This window comes from Zingiber officinale, chromosome 4B (genome assembly GCF_018446385.1).
Source record: "Zingiber officinale cultivar Zhangliang chromosome 4B, Zo_v1.1, whole genome shotgun sequence".
Lineage (NCBI taxonomy): Eukaryota > Viridiplantae > Streptophyta > Magnoliopsida > Zingiberales > Zingiberaceae > Zingiber > Zingiber officinale.
Genome location: NC_055993.1, coordinates 75,446,527 through 75,460,439, shown reverse-complemented (window position 1 = coordinate 75,460,439; position 13,913 = coordinate 75,446,527).

Below are 13,913 nucleotides of genomic sequence, written 5' to 3'. Positions count from 1 at the left end.
CCGACGGTTCCGACTTCAGAGGTACATACCTCGACTATACTATTAGTGGTATCACCTTTAGTATACTCGGCACCCACTCCAGTCGTGCCTACTACTGCGTACTTGAGGTACGAGATGAGGCAGAGATCTGGTGGGACACGCAGCGCTCGATTATCGGCGAGCATCATATTACTTGGACGAGATATAGAGAGGCATTCGAGAGTCAATATTTTCCCCGGGCGTATCAGATGACACGTCGGTAGGATTTTCTGAGTCTTCTATAGAATACCCACTCAGTGATGGATTATAATGCCGAATTTAATCGGTTGGTCAGATTCTATCCTGAGTTAGTTGCCGAGGATAGATCTCGTATGCTTCAGTTTGTCCAGAGACATATGGGCATCTTCAGGTGAAGATTGCCGATTTTGGTAGTTCGTCATATACCGAGACACTGGATATAGCTCTTATGATTGAGTCTGCTCAGCAGAGAGTGAATGCAGACAAGAAGAGAAAGCAGACTGATCGGACTTTCGGGCAGATCCATCAGCCACAGACCATAGGACAGTAGCAGAGGAATCGTACTCAGACGGGTCAGAGTACTTCTGGGTCATTTGGCCGACCCCAGAAGTTCGGACGCTCTGTATCAGGACGTTCCCGATCTTCTCAGCAGAATCGGAAACAGTCCACCGGTGACTCTCACTGCACCCGATGCGGGTCCTGAGATCACATCACCTTTGTATGCACCCTGGGACAGTCAGTTTGCTATTATTGCAAACTGCCTGGGCACTTGAGCCGAGACTGTTCGCTGAAGGCTCAGCATGTAGCTTCCGGGATTTCTATTCCGGGAGGTCAGCCTGGGACTCAGCGAGGCGGGCCGAAAGCCCAATCTTCGCATCGTCAACAGAGGACAGCTCCTGCAGCAGCTGCATATGGCATGCACGGGCAGGAGCATTCCGGTGTCCTTATGGAGAACCCCACGGTATTCCGCCTTAGGATTCTCCTATACTATTCGTCAAGAAGAAGGATGGTACTTTGAGGTTGTGCATCGATTATAGGCAGCTGAATGCAGTGACTATCAGAAATAAGTACCCTTGTCACGGATTGAGGATTTATTTGATCAGCTTAGAGATACCTCAGTGTATTCCAAGATTGATCTGTGGTCTGGATATCATCAGCTGAGAGTCAGAGATTTTGATATTCAGAAGACAGCATTCCACACCAGATACGGACATTACGAGTTTTTGGTAATGCCATTTGGGCTTACCAATGCTCCTGCAGTATTTATGGATTTGATGAACCGTATCTTTTTTGGAGTATTTAGATCAGTTTGTGATTGTGTTTATCGATGACATATTGATCTATTCACGTTCCGAGGAGGAACATGCGCAGCACCTTCGCATAGTCCTGGAGACTCTTCGACGACATCATCTGTATGCGAAGTTCAGCAAATGTGCATTTTGGCTATCCTCAGTTGGTTTTCTGGGACATGTGGTGTCTAGCCGAGGTATTTCAGTAAATCCTCAAAAGATCGAGGCTATCACTAGCTGGGAGCAGCCGAAGTCAGTCCAGGAGGTCCGTAGTTTCTTGGGCTTGGCTGGATATTACCGACGATTCGTTGAGGGTTTCTCCAGCATTGCTATGCCGTTGACACGTCTGACTAGGAAAGGCGTGAAGTTCACGTGTTCAGAGGCTTGTGAGACCAGCTTCCCGGAGCTGAAGCGGAGATTAGTATCAGCACCAGTCTTGGTTTTACCTTCTGGTGATGACGGATTCGTACTTTATACAGACGCATCTCTTCAGGGCTTGGGCGCTGTATTGATGCAGCACGGTAGGGTAGTCTCTTATGCTTCTCGTCAGTTGAAGGAGCATGAGAAGAACTACCCAGCACATGATTTAGAGCTAGCTGCTATTATCTTTGCTTTGAAGTTTTGGCGACATCATCTTTATGGTATTACTTTTGAGATTCTTACTGATCATAAGAGTCTCAAATATATTTTCACCCAGAAGGAACTCAATCTCCGACAGAGGAGATGGATGGAGTTCCTAAAGGATTATGATTGTATTATTAGCTACCATCCGGGTAAAGCTAATGTGGTTGCTGATGCACTGAGCAGGAAGCCCAGAGGGACTTTAGCTTGTCACCGAGTTTTAGTCACGGACTTGATTCAGGGATTCTCCGAGTTGGGCCTTGAGGAGCAAGGACGGACAGAGCAAGGTATTCTTGTTACCATGGTTGCTCAGTCGTCGATCAGGATGAGGATTCGAGAGGCCCAGGCCGGAGATCAGCATTTACAGTTCATTAGCAGCCAGATAACCGAGTTTACACGAGATGACGAGGGGATTGTTTATTTCCGAGGTAGATTATGTGTACCTCAGTCTCACCCGGTCATGGAGGAGTTACTTCAGGAGGCTCATCGTTCTAGATTTGCTATCCACCCAGGTGGGACCCGTATGTATCGTGATTTGAGGCGTTCCTATTGGTGGAACGGTATGAAGAAAGACATCGCAGATTTTGTAGCTAGATGTCTTGTCTGTCAGCAGGTGAAGGCCGAGCACCAGAGACCTGCTGGTTTACTTCAGAGGATCCCTATTCCAGAGTGGAAGTGAGAGCATATTACTATGGATTTTGTGGTAGGATTGCCTAGGACTCGACGAGGCCATGATGTGATTTGGGTAATCGTTGACCGATTAACCAAATCCGCACACTTTTTAGCGATCCGGAAGACTGATTCTCTGGATCGATTAGCTGAGTTATATTGTCGAGAGATTATCAGATTGCATGGAGTTCCGTTGAGCATTATATCTGATAGAGACCCACGGTTCACGTCCCGATTCTGGCAGAGTCTGCAGCAGGCTTTGGGCACACAGCTCCGTTTCAGTACGGCATTCCATCCGCAGACAGATGGGCAGTCAGAGCGGACTATTCAAACATTGGAGGACTTGCTGAGGTCTTGTGTCATGGACTTCGGAGGGAGTTGGGAGGACCACCTGCCATTAGTGGAGTTCGCCTACAACAACAGCTATCATTCGGCTATCCAGATGGCACCGTTTGAGGCGTTGTATGGTAGGCCTTGTTGGACACCCATCCTCTGGGAAGAGGTTGGGGAGGCTCAGTTGGTAGGACCTCAGAGAGCTCAGCAGGATGCAGAGCTGGTTCGCACTATCAGACGGAGGATGTCAGAGGCCCAGGACCGTCAGAAGTGTTATGCTGATCAGAGACGGAGACCCCTGGAGTTCTCCATTGGTAATCATGTATTTTTTAGAGTTTCACCCACGAAAGGGGTGAAGAGATTTGGTCTTCGAGGTAAGTTAGCTCCACGATATATTGGGCCATTCCAGATCTTGGAGAGGATTGGAGCAGTAACTTACCGTTTGGCGCTACCGCCATCTCTAGCGGGCATCCACGATGTATTCCATGTATCTATGCTGAGGAGATACGTATCCGATCCGGCACATGTTATGTCAGATGTATCCGTTCCTATTCAGCCTGACGTCACTTACGAGGAGGTTCCGGTACGGATTCTGGACCACAGAGAGCGTCAGCTACGGAACAAGACTGTCCGGCTGGTTAAAGTCGGATGGCAGCATCATTCTGACGAGGAGGCTACTTGGGAGCGGGAGGATACGATCCGAGCTCGATACCCTCATCTTTTTACTTGAGGTATGTGGGTTAAAGTTCCTTTCAGCATTTATACTGTATGGTTATATTCTAGTGTTTGCTGCTGGTTATAGCGAAATTTGGGGACCAAATTTTTATTAGTAGGGGAGGATGTGAGATCTCGGAAAATTTAAATAAATAGGGTTATTTCAGAAATAGCCTTATAGAATTTTTCCGGAATTTTTAGAAATTTTCTGGAAATTTTTCGGAACTCGTACGACGAGTTTTGAGGGGATTAATTCCGTGTTCAGATAAAGCCTATTTGGGATACCGTTTAATTGAGGAAATGTTTTATTTATAAAACCTTTTCCCTTTTATTTCTTTCCCCAAACGGCGACCCCGATCCTCTCCTCACCCGAACCTTCTCCTCCTTCCCCGATCTTTTCTTCTCCCCTTCCTCTGTTTTCTCTTGCGGACGAAGCAAAGCCTAGGGTTCCGGCGAGTGTCGACCTCAACGGAAACCAGTGGAGTCACCGGAGCTTGTTGGAGCACGACGGGACTGGTGGAGTACAGATCTTCTTCAGTCGAGGGGTTGCGGCTCGGTGGATTCAGCGACCGATCGTCGACGATACGGTGGCTAGGGCATGGTGATGAATGAGATTCGCTTCGTCTTCCAACCTATCGACTCCCTCATATGTCTTCCTCAAGCTTTCCTCCCGGTTCTACTGATCCTTTCTTCCCCGATTCGATGCCCTAGGTCGATCCTTTGCCATCCAATCGCCGGCTTGAAGATGCCCTAGGGTTTCGAGGGTAAGCAACCGAAACACTTCTTTCCTCTTGAGTCAATTGTTAGGTTCTTGTTGATTCACGGATTGGGACCTTGTTCTGGTTAATCCTTCTTGTTTGATCTTGGATCTCCTCTGCCTTGCTGTTGATTAGGGCTATGGGATTGAAGAGAAGGAGGGAGGTTTGTTCTGCTTGTTCTGATCGAGAGGTGAATCCAACAGTGAGGTTCTGGTTTGATCAGTGAGGTGTGCTCGGGATCTCAACAAGGTTGAGTGCTGAGGATTAACAAGCGTGGCTGTGAGCTAAGAGGCACTGTCTTAGGGATGTAGATCTTGGGTTGATCTTGCCGGCAGCATTCAAACCAGCATCATCAGTGGCTTTGGATCAAGAACAGAGGTTTGAATTTAAGGATTAGGTGTTGTAGATCATGTTTTGAATTTGGATATTTGTTAGATGATTAGGTATGATCTTGATACCTATTGATGATTAATCATCATTAGGTTGTGTAGATTAATTAGGTTATATGGATTTAGGTTTTGGATTTCTATCTAAAGGGTTGTTTGGGGTTAAGGTAATTAACCCTAATTAACCGTTATAAAAGTTGAGGGATATGGTTTAGGGTTTATCCCTAAATTTCTATTTAGGATTTATTTAGCTATTTGTTTGTATTCTAGCTAAATAAAAGTAAATGTATTTGTTTGACACAGGACTCTGATTCGAGACAGACGTCTCGACGTTGGATTTGGCGTGATACTGTACCTTCTATTTGAGGCGGGTACCCTTTGACTTGTCTTTTGCTATTGTCTTATGATATGTATAGTTTATATATAATTACTAGTGGTAGACGGTAGATTTATCTCTTACCTGGTCTTAGCTTAGTTGATACCTATCACATGCTTCTTCTGTTAGTTGCTTTACCTTAGAACTGGATGCTTTTATCTTTTGCCATGTGTATATATGCTTATGGAGATGGATAGGTACATTTAGTGTTACTTTCCACTGGACTAGTTGCTGTAGGTACTTGTTATATGTTGTTGGATTTATGTTGCTTATATCTCTGTTATATATGCGTTTACCTTTTTGGCACCTACGGAGGAGGATATGTTCAGGTATGACATACTGTAGCCGCACGCACCATATTGCATGATTGCATGCTAGGTGATTAACGACTCCATTATTGTTGAGCTCGTTGGCCGGCTACATGAGGGCCTGCACACAGCGTGACCACTGCATGGGTAGTGGCACAGCACTCGGGGTGTGTATGGTAGGTTGCTCGGTGGTGCACCGCTGGGGTGCTCATGGGTAGCACGATACAGCGGGGTTGCAGCCGGGATCCCTCCCCGTCATCGCGTACCGGGAGTTGAGAGCATTGCGCTCCCTCACTATGTTTGAGGTAGGAAGATAGGTGTACTCCGACAGCATCCCGTCCACTCGGTCACTCTTCAGGGGCAGTGATGGCAGAGTGCACGGTGTCACAGCCCTACCCACTCGGTCTCACCATTGCGTGTGAGATGACTGACTGGTTGACAGGGGTGACCATGTCATATTGCATCATATGCACGGATTGCATTCGTTATGATTGATGCATTTTGGTGATTGCATATGATTGACATGCATACAGGATACATGCTTTTGCTCTGACTATTTTTATCTCTGTATGTTGACAGTCAGTTGCGCAGGTGAGTACAGCTTATTTCAGTTATGCATTTTCTTATTATTCTTGCTATAGTGTAATGTCTCTACTGGTTATTACAGTTTATTTCAGCTATGCATATCTGTTATACTGTTAGGAGACCGTACCGTAGGTTGTACTATTAGGAGACTGTACTGTAGGCTCTATGGTTTAGTGTACTGTACCATAGGATGTTACTAGTGGTTATATGTTGCTGTACATATCTTTTGGATTACCTGCTGAGTTCTTTGAACTCACCCCGTTGTTACTATTTTTCAGGTTGAGGCCGTCAGGAGAGATTTCAGTCGCTAGCCCCTTGGTCGCGAGGATTTCTAGATATCGTTTTCTGTATTCGCTTTTATACGTATACTTGTGATGTGGGTTTATATTGTGGACTTTATGACGCACATTGGGTTTACTACTTTTGTTTTCCGCTGCGAATATTTCATTACTTCGTGGATTTCGTTTCTTCGTTGTAGTGGAGTAGGATGTGTACGTATATCTTTGTGGATTTCTATATCATCTTTTCTTTATATAACTGCGTGGATTGTTCATATTATATCTGTGTAGAAATGTTGAATATAACTGCGTGGATTGTTTACTATTTGTGTGTATTGTTCCTGCCGAGTGTGGCCGAGGTATAGATATATGTATACTGAGATTCATATTGTCACCCGTACACGGGAGATGCTGCCGAAATTTCTTCGGACAGGGACTACCTGGGGCGTGACACCGCCGGCCGTAAGGACCCTGCCGGCCGCGAGCAGGCCACCGGCCGCGAGCAAGCCGCCGGCAGCAAGCAGGCACCGGCAGCGATCCGCGAGCAGGGCGCGGCTGCCGACCGTGTGAAAACGAAAACGAGAGAGGAGAAGAGCAAGAGCATACCTGAGAGATCGCCGGAACGGGGTGAACGGAAGGAGAGGGCGCCGAGATCGCTGGAGAGAGTCGCCGGAAAATCACCGCCGCTGGAAAATCGGAGGAAAGAAAAAGGTCGTGCGAAGAGGAAAGGGCCAATCTGTGCCCTAAATCGTGATTTACCGACGAAAGTAGGTTTCCGTCGGTATTTACCGACGGAACCCCACTTCCGTCGGTATTTACCGACGGAACCCTACTTCCGTCGGTAATCACCGACGGAATAGTTAATTCCTCGGTGATTTCGGCTAGTTATCGGGTAAGGTTTAGCGAATGTAAAAGAGAACGGGTACGGGTGGAAACCCACCGACGGAAAGATACATCCGTCGGTAAACTCCGACGGAATTTAATTTCCGTCGGTAGGGTAAAACCCTAAACCCATTAATTACCGACGGAATATCATTTCGTCGGTAATGTTTACGCCCGCACCCGCCTATATACCGACGGAATAAGAAGTTCGTCGGAAATAAACAAAACCCTAACGGTAATGACATGGTACGTCTCGACGGAATAGTCATTCCGTCGGTACTTACCGACGGAATTCCGATTCCGTCGGTACTTACCGACTGACCTAAATCCCGTCGGGACTTACCGACAGAGGTATATTCAGTTGGTATACGCCGACGGAGTTGAGATTCCGTCGGTACTCCCGTCGTTAAACACAGGCATTTTTGTAGTGACAAATAATAACAGTGACTCCGATGGGGAGGATACTATTAGACGTGCCTAAGTGTATATCATTACTTGACACTAAGTCCATTAATAAGATTGTGTCCCTTCCGATGGGGAAGATCACACGCTCTTAATTAATTTTCTATAGTCATCCTAAATGGAAGTTTGATCTAGTGATCCGCAAACAAACTCATCTGATATGGAGGAAGGCACTCAGAGCCAACGCGCAAGTTTGCTTGCATCACTTACAAACCAGTAATGGAGACCGTGGAATTTATTAAAATAAATCCCTCTCCCACTCAGTTATTTAAAATGAGGAATTTTAAACTATCCTAGCATACATCACATGTATATAAACATCACAGTAAATAAAAGCAATAAATTTGGAAATTAATTTTTTAACTATTATGGCCTTTTCCATCACTGTCTTCAGTATGCTCCAACCCTAGCTGCTGTCATCTTTAGCCACCGCCATCGGGTCGAGTTGTCGCATCCATCTTGCTTCTTATTCCGCTGTGCCTCTGGTGCTCCAAAAGAATCCGATCCGCAACAAAAATAGAATTTTACATATATCGATCCTATATTCCACGAGGGAATGTACATGTATTCTAGATCGAAAAAATAAAATTCTAAAAATAATACAGCTCCTGCTGTATTTTATACATACAATCATGCACACAAATAATGCCCTTGACATGTCCAAGGGTTCAATCACACACAATATCAATAAGCCATAATAGTTGGAGTCTGCAACCAAAGAGTTAGCACATCCTACTATTTTCCTGCCTAAATTATGTATGACATGTGCATAACCTATTTGAATTCTAAAAATACACAGAGGCAAACCCTAGCTCTGATACCAATTGTTGGCTAATCCTAGGAAAATGTACCGGTTCCACTATACAAAAATTTTTGTACAAGTGTCGAACCTTTCCTTAAATAACCTATTGTATTCTTTAGAAGTTAAATTAGGAATCGCAGACGGAACTTAACATCATTGACTCCAAATTTAACTTATCTGTTCTTAATGGTTTAGATTTGAATCGCAAACGGAACTTAACACTATTGATTCAAATCTACCTAAGTTATTAATTCCATAAATATTAATTTCCAAAATTGGCTTCCAGGACTGCATGGCGAGGCAATGACCTTCTTGGATATGGGAGCAACCACCACCGCCTAGGCAAAGCCTTTTAAGGAAAGCTAATATTTATTTCCTTAAATAACTCTAGGTTAACCAAAAAGAACAATCGAATCACAAATTCGAAAAAGAAGAAAACACAAAATCGAAAAATAAATTCGATAAAATAGATCTAATAGCCTCTTGTATTTAGAATTCTTACAAAGAAAATAACTAGTATGATGCGGAAGAAAATTACTAGTTATACCTTCTCTTTGTAAGCTAATGACTTCGAGATCTTCTACTGTATTCCTCGCCTCGCCTTGGACGTCGTGTGGGCGATGATCCTCCAAGATGAACACCACCCAAAAGAGTCCTTCCTCTTCCTCTAAGATTCGGCCACCACCACCACCAAGGAGAAGAGAGCAAAGGGAAAGGGAGAAGGGAGAGGGTTGGTCACCAAGAGGTCTCTAAGCAAGAGAATAAGAGTTGTATCTCATGAAGTCCCCTCACCCCTTCTTTTATATTACTTGCCCAAGGCAAATAAAGAAAAACCTTTTACAAAAAAATAAAATCATCCAAGAGTTTTTCCTTTTTCCTTTTTATTTTTCCTTTTCTTTCCTCTTGATTGAATCAATCACCAATCAATGGTTGTGATCAATCCTATTTGGTTTAGGATTAAGCTTGGCCGACCCCTTGCTTGGGCACCAAGCAAGGTGGCCGGCCACCATATTTAGGAAAGGAATAATAATTTTTTTAAAAAAAATTATAAGAGAAAAAACTCTTATAAAATTTTACAAACTCTCTTTCCTAAAGTAGGAGTTAAAAAAAGGAAAGTTTCTAAAAATTAAAATCATGTTTTAAATTTAAAAACTCTCTTATAAAATTTCCTTTTTTAACATGATGATAGAAAATTTTAATTTTAAAACTTATCTCCCTTTTTTTCTTAAACCATGAGGATGGTTAAAAAAAGGAAAGTTTTAAAACTTTTAAAACTCTCTATTAAAACATGTGGCCTAATTCAAATAAGGAAAGTTTTAAAAATTAAAATCTCTCTTTTAAAACTTATAGTTTTCTACAAAGAGAAGATTTTAAAAATTCAAAACACCCCTCCTATTTGAATTAATCTTGGCCGGCCCCTACAAGCTTGGTCACCAAGCAATGGTCCGGCCCCCTTCTTGGACACCAAGAAGAGCCTTACATTTGGATGGACTTGAGGCTATAATGAGGCTACGACAGGGACCTAGAGGAGAAATTGGTTTTGGCCTTCCGATGAGCTTGAGTATCCCGTGCTCGCCCCGAACACACAACTCAAGTTCATCGATAACAACTCATTCCACTAGAGAGTTATTACCGCACTACCGCACTACCGCACCAATCCCAAATTACATTATGGGCTCCTTCTTATCATGAGTGTGTTAGTCTCCCTGTGTTTAAGATTACGAATGTCCACTAATTAAGTAAGTTACTGACAACTCACTTAATTAATATCTAGCTCCAAGAGTAGTACCACTCAACTTTATTGTCATGTCGGACTAGGTCCACCTGCAGGGTTTAACATGACAATACTTATGAGCTCCTCTTGGGGACATTCTCAACCTAGCTTACTAGGACACAGATTCCTTTTATAATCAACAATACACACTATAAGTGATATCATTTCCCAACTTATCGGGCTTATTGATTTATCGAATTAAATCTCACCCATTGATAAATTAAAGAAATAAATATCAAATATATGTGCTTGTTATTATATTAGGATTAAGAGCACGCACTTCCATAATAACTAAGGTCTAGTTCTTTTATCAAGTCAGTATAAAAAGAACTTACCTAAAATGGTCCTACTCAATACACTTAGAGTGTACTAGTGTAATTTATTAGTCAAGATAAACTAATACCTAATTACACTACGACTATTCCAATGGTTTGTTCCTTTCCATCTGAGTCGTGAGTAACTGTTTATAATTTATAAAGAACTGATAACATGATCTTCTGTGTGTGACACCACACACCATGTTATCTATAATATAAATTAATTGAACAACTATATTTATCATAAATGTAGATATTTGACCAATGTGATCCTTATTTTTAGATAAATGTTTATACCAAAAGCTAGCCTTTTAGTATACACTCTAACACTCCTTATATAGGAGCTCGGATCAATGGCCAGAATTAATAATCTCGAATTTAATGCATCCGTTTCACAGTAACAAAAGATCTACATGGCAAAATGTTGGTTGTTCCACTTGGGTAAATTTTGGCCCGACTGATCTGGCATTTGTGTGCACAGGTCGCGCTCGCACACGAGTCAATTTAGTTCAGTGCAATCCGGGCCCTGAATTTGCCCCCCCCCCCCTACACACCCACCCGTGAGAGAGAGGCTCTCCCCATGCATTTTTTCACATTCTCAATGTATGTGAATCAATATAAACCAACAAAAATACCTTGAAACTTCCAATATGGGACTAAAGTCTCATTCACAATGGAGCCTCTCTCTTCTTCTATTTCTTCTCCATTCACTTATATTTAACAAAATTATGGATAAAAATTCAATACAACTTACCCTTTATGCTTGCTCTATGTCACCCTGTGAGCTCAACTCACACTTCTCGTGTGACTATATTTCTTGCTTCTGAGCAACCTATCAATCTCTTGTTCAACCTTAGCCTCTTAGGCCTCTTGCTCCTGGAGCAACTTCCCAAGTCCTCTTAGGCTTTTTCGCAATCTATCATTGTGCCAAAAAGGCGAATACACTCGCCCCCAGTGCCCCCGCCAACCCATCCCAAGGTCAACATGGAGGAGGTAAATCACGGACTACTACTAACCTTTGTAATAATGACTAGCACATAAAGGAAGTATTTACCTCGGCTTTACCGAGATTTGAACTCCAAACCTCATTATGATAATACCTCATGCATGTACTAACCATTAGACCCATCCGAGGGGACTTTTTCACAATCTACCATGCTTCAAATCGACCTCAACCTCTTGATCATCAATGCACCAACAGTTACTTGTCAAATTCTTTGGTACCTATAAGCTTGATAAAGATATTATTAAATCATAGCAAGACTAATTTTAACTCTATGTTAACCACTTCAAAATAATTTGGCGCGGCTCAATCATTCCAAGTAGAATTGTACCAACATAATTATAACATCATTTTAAAAAAAAAAAATATTTTTATTTTTAAATTTTGGATAATATGTCCAGATATCCAATGATCTAATTAATTTTGAAGATGATCAATTTAATTTTATAGAAACTTTTTATATATCATCAGTTCATCAAAATAAATCAAAAGTGCAAATGACAATTCATACAATGGTCAAGTACCAACTCTAGATACATGGAAAGTCCCAAGATATACTTATAGCAACTTAGCTCAGGGGTTATTATTATTGTTTTAGCTAGATCTAACATCACGATCCAACTAATTTGAATCCTATCAACCAGATTGTCAGTGAGCCGACGACTTGAACAAACAGGGTATCAGTATGGAGATGTGGATAGTATGTCCTTAGGTATGATAGATGTACCTCTTTTAGTCCATTTGCTTGGACATAATAGAGCATGATGCGTGCCCTTGGATTTCATTGGCGACAGACTCGTGTAGACGAAGAGATCAATGTAAGTTGTGAATGTGAAGTTATCGAATCTAATAGTATGAAAAATATTAATATTTAAATTTAAAAATATATATATGATATTCAAATTCGATTAAAAAAAGTTAAACTTAAGTTCGGTTTAAATTGTTTAAATCTGAATTCGAGCATAATACAATTTGAAATGATTTAAATTTAAATTTGATTTGAGTTTTTTTGAACCTTATTTGAACATATTTAATAAAATTATGTAAAAATAATTAGAGAAATTTGGTTTAAATTCAGTTCACGGGGTGACTCATGAATAATTAAATAATATAGTATAGGTTCAAATTTAACTCGAACAATTATCGAAATGTTCAAATCAAGTTGAATTCAATAATTTTAAATTTGAATCAAATATTTTTAGAACCGTCCCCAAAAAATAAATGGCAACTTGAACGTCGATGCCCAATTTAGGATCACAAACTAAGTAAATCCACATTTATAACTTTAAGTCTCATAAATATGATTCTTTACTTTCCGAGCCTTTCTCCCCCAGGCATATTCAAATGTTAGAGATGTATATGAGTTTTTTTAGGGTCTCCTATATACCTCTTAATATCATATAAAAATATAAAAATCTATCATTTTCTTCCTCACCAAACAAATTCTCTATAATTTTTTTAGATCCTACGTTATCAACTTTATTTTTTACATCATTAATTACTTATCTTACTCATATTATTAATTTTAAGATCCACTTTTCTTAAACTATAAACCTGGTTATTTTTTTTTCAACTCTTTCCTTTCACCAGCCTCTTTAATTTTTCTTTTTTAAAAAATAATGACACCTTTAGACAAATAAGTAATTATAAAAACTAAATATATGTCTACCTAAATTATAAATTTTAAAAATAAAACCATAGTTTTATGATCAAATAAAAAATTATAAACGTATTATTATAAAAAGGTTTCTAAATAGAAAAACTGAAATAAAAAATAATAATTAAATCAATATTTAACTTTACTGAGTTAATTTCTTTTAATTTGGATTTACTTAATTGTAAATTAAATCGAAAAATAAATAACAGAGATATTGATATACGTACTTTACATACACATTTATATATATTTTATCGCACATTCATCGTTATTTTAACATAATTACTCTTTTAGTTTGGAGATATGTTCTTATATATTTTGTTATGACATGAATGCTTTTAGAATAGAAACGGAACAGAAATATGCAAAGGAGCAGCTTGCGGAGAAAAGATCAGAGCAGGATCGTGCCTCTTAGCATGACCGTGTCAATTCACCCGAAGGCAACAAGAGATTGACTGTGTCCCAGGCACGACTGTGTGGATCAACCAACAGCCAACCCCACTCAGGTCGTGTATATTCACATGGACGTGTGGGGAATCCATAGCTCAATTCGATTGAGGTCGTGCCAATCGGCACACTCGTGCCTCACCGCCAAAGTCTGACCTTACCAGAGCCATGTGGATTCCACACGGTTGTACGCCAGGACTTTGAGGCCAACAGGCTTTGGCCGTGCCGATTGGCATAGCCATGGCACGCCCCGTG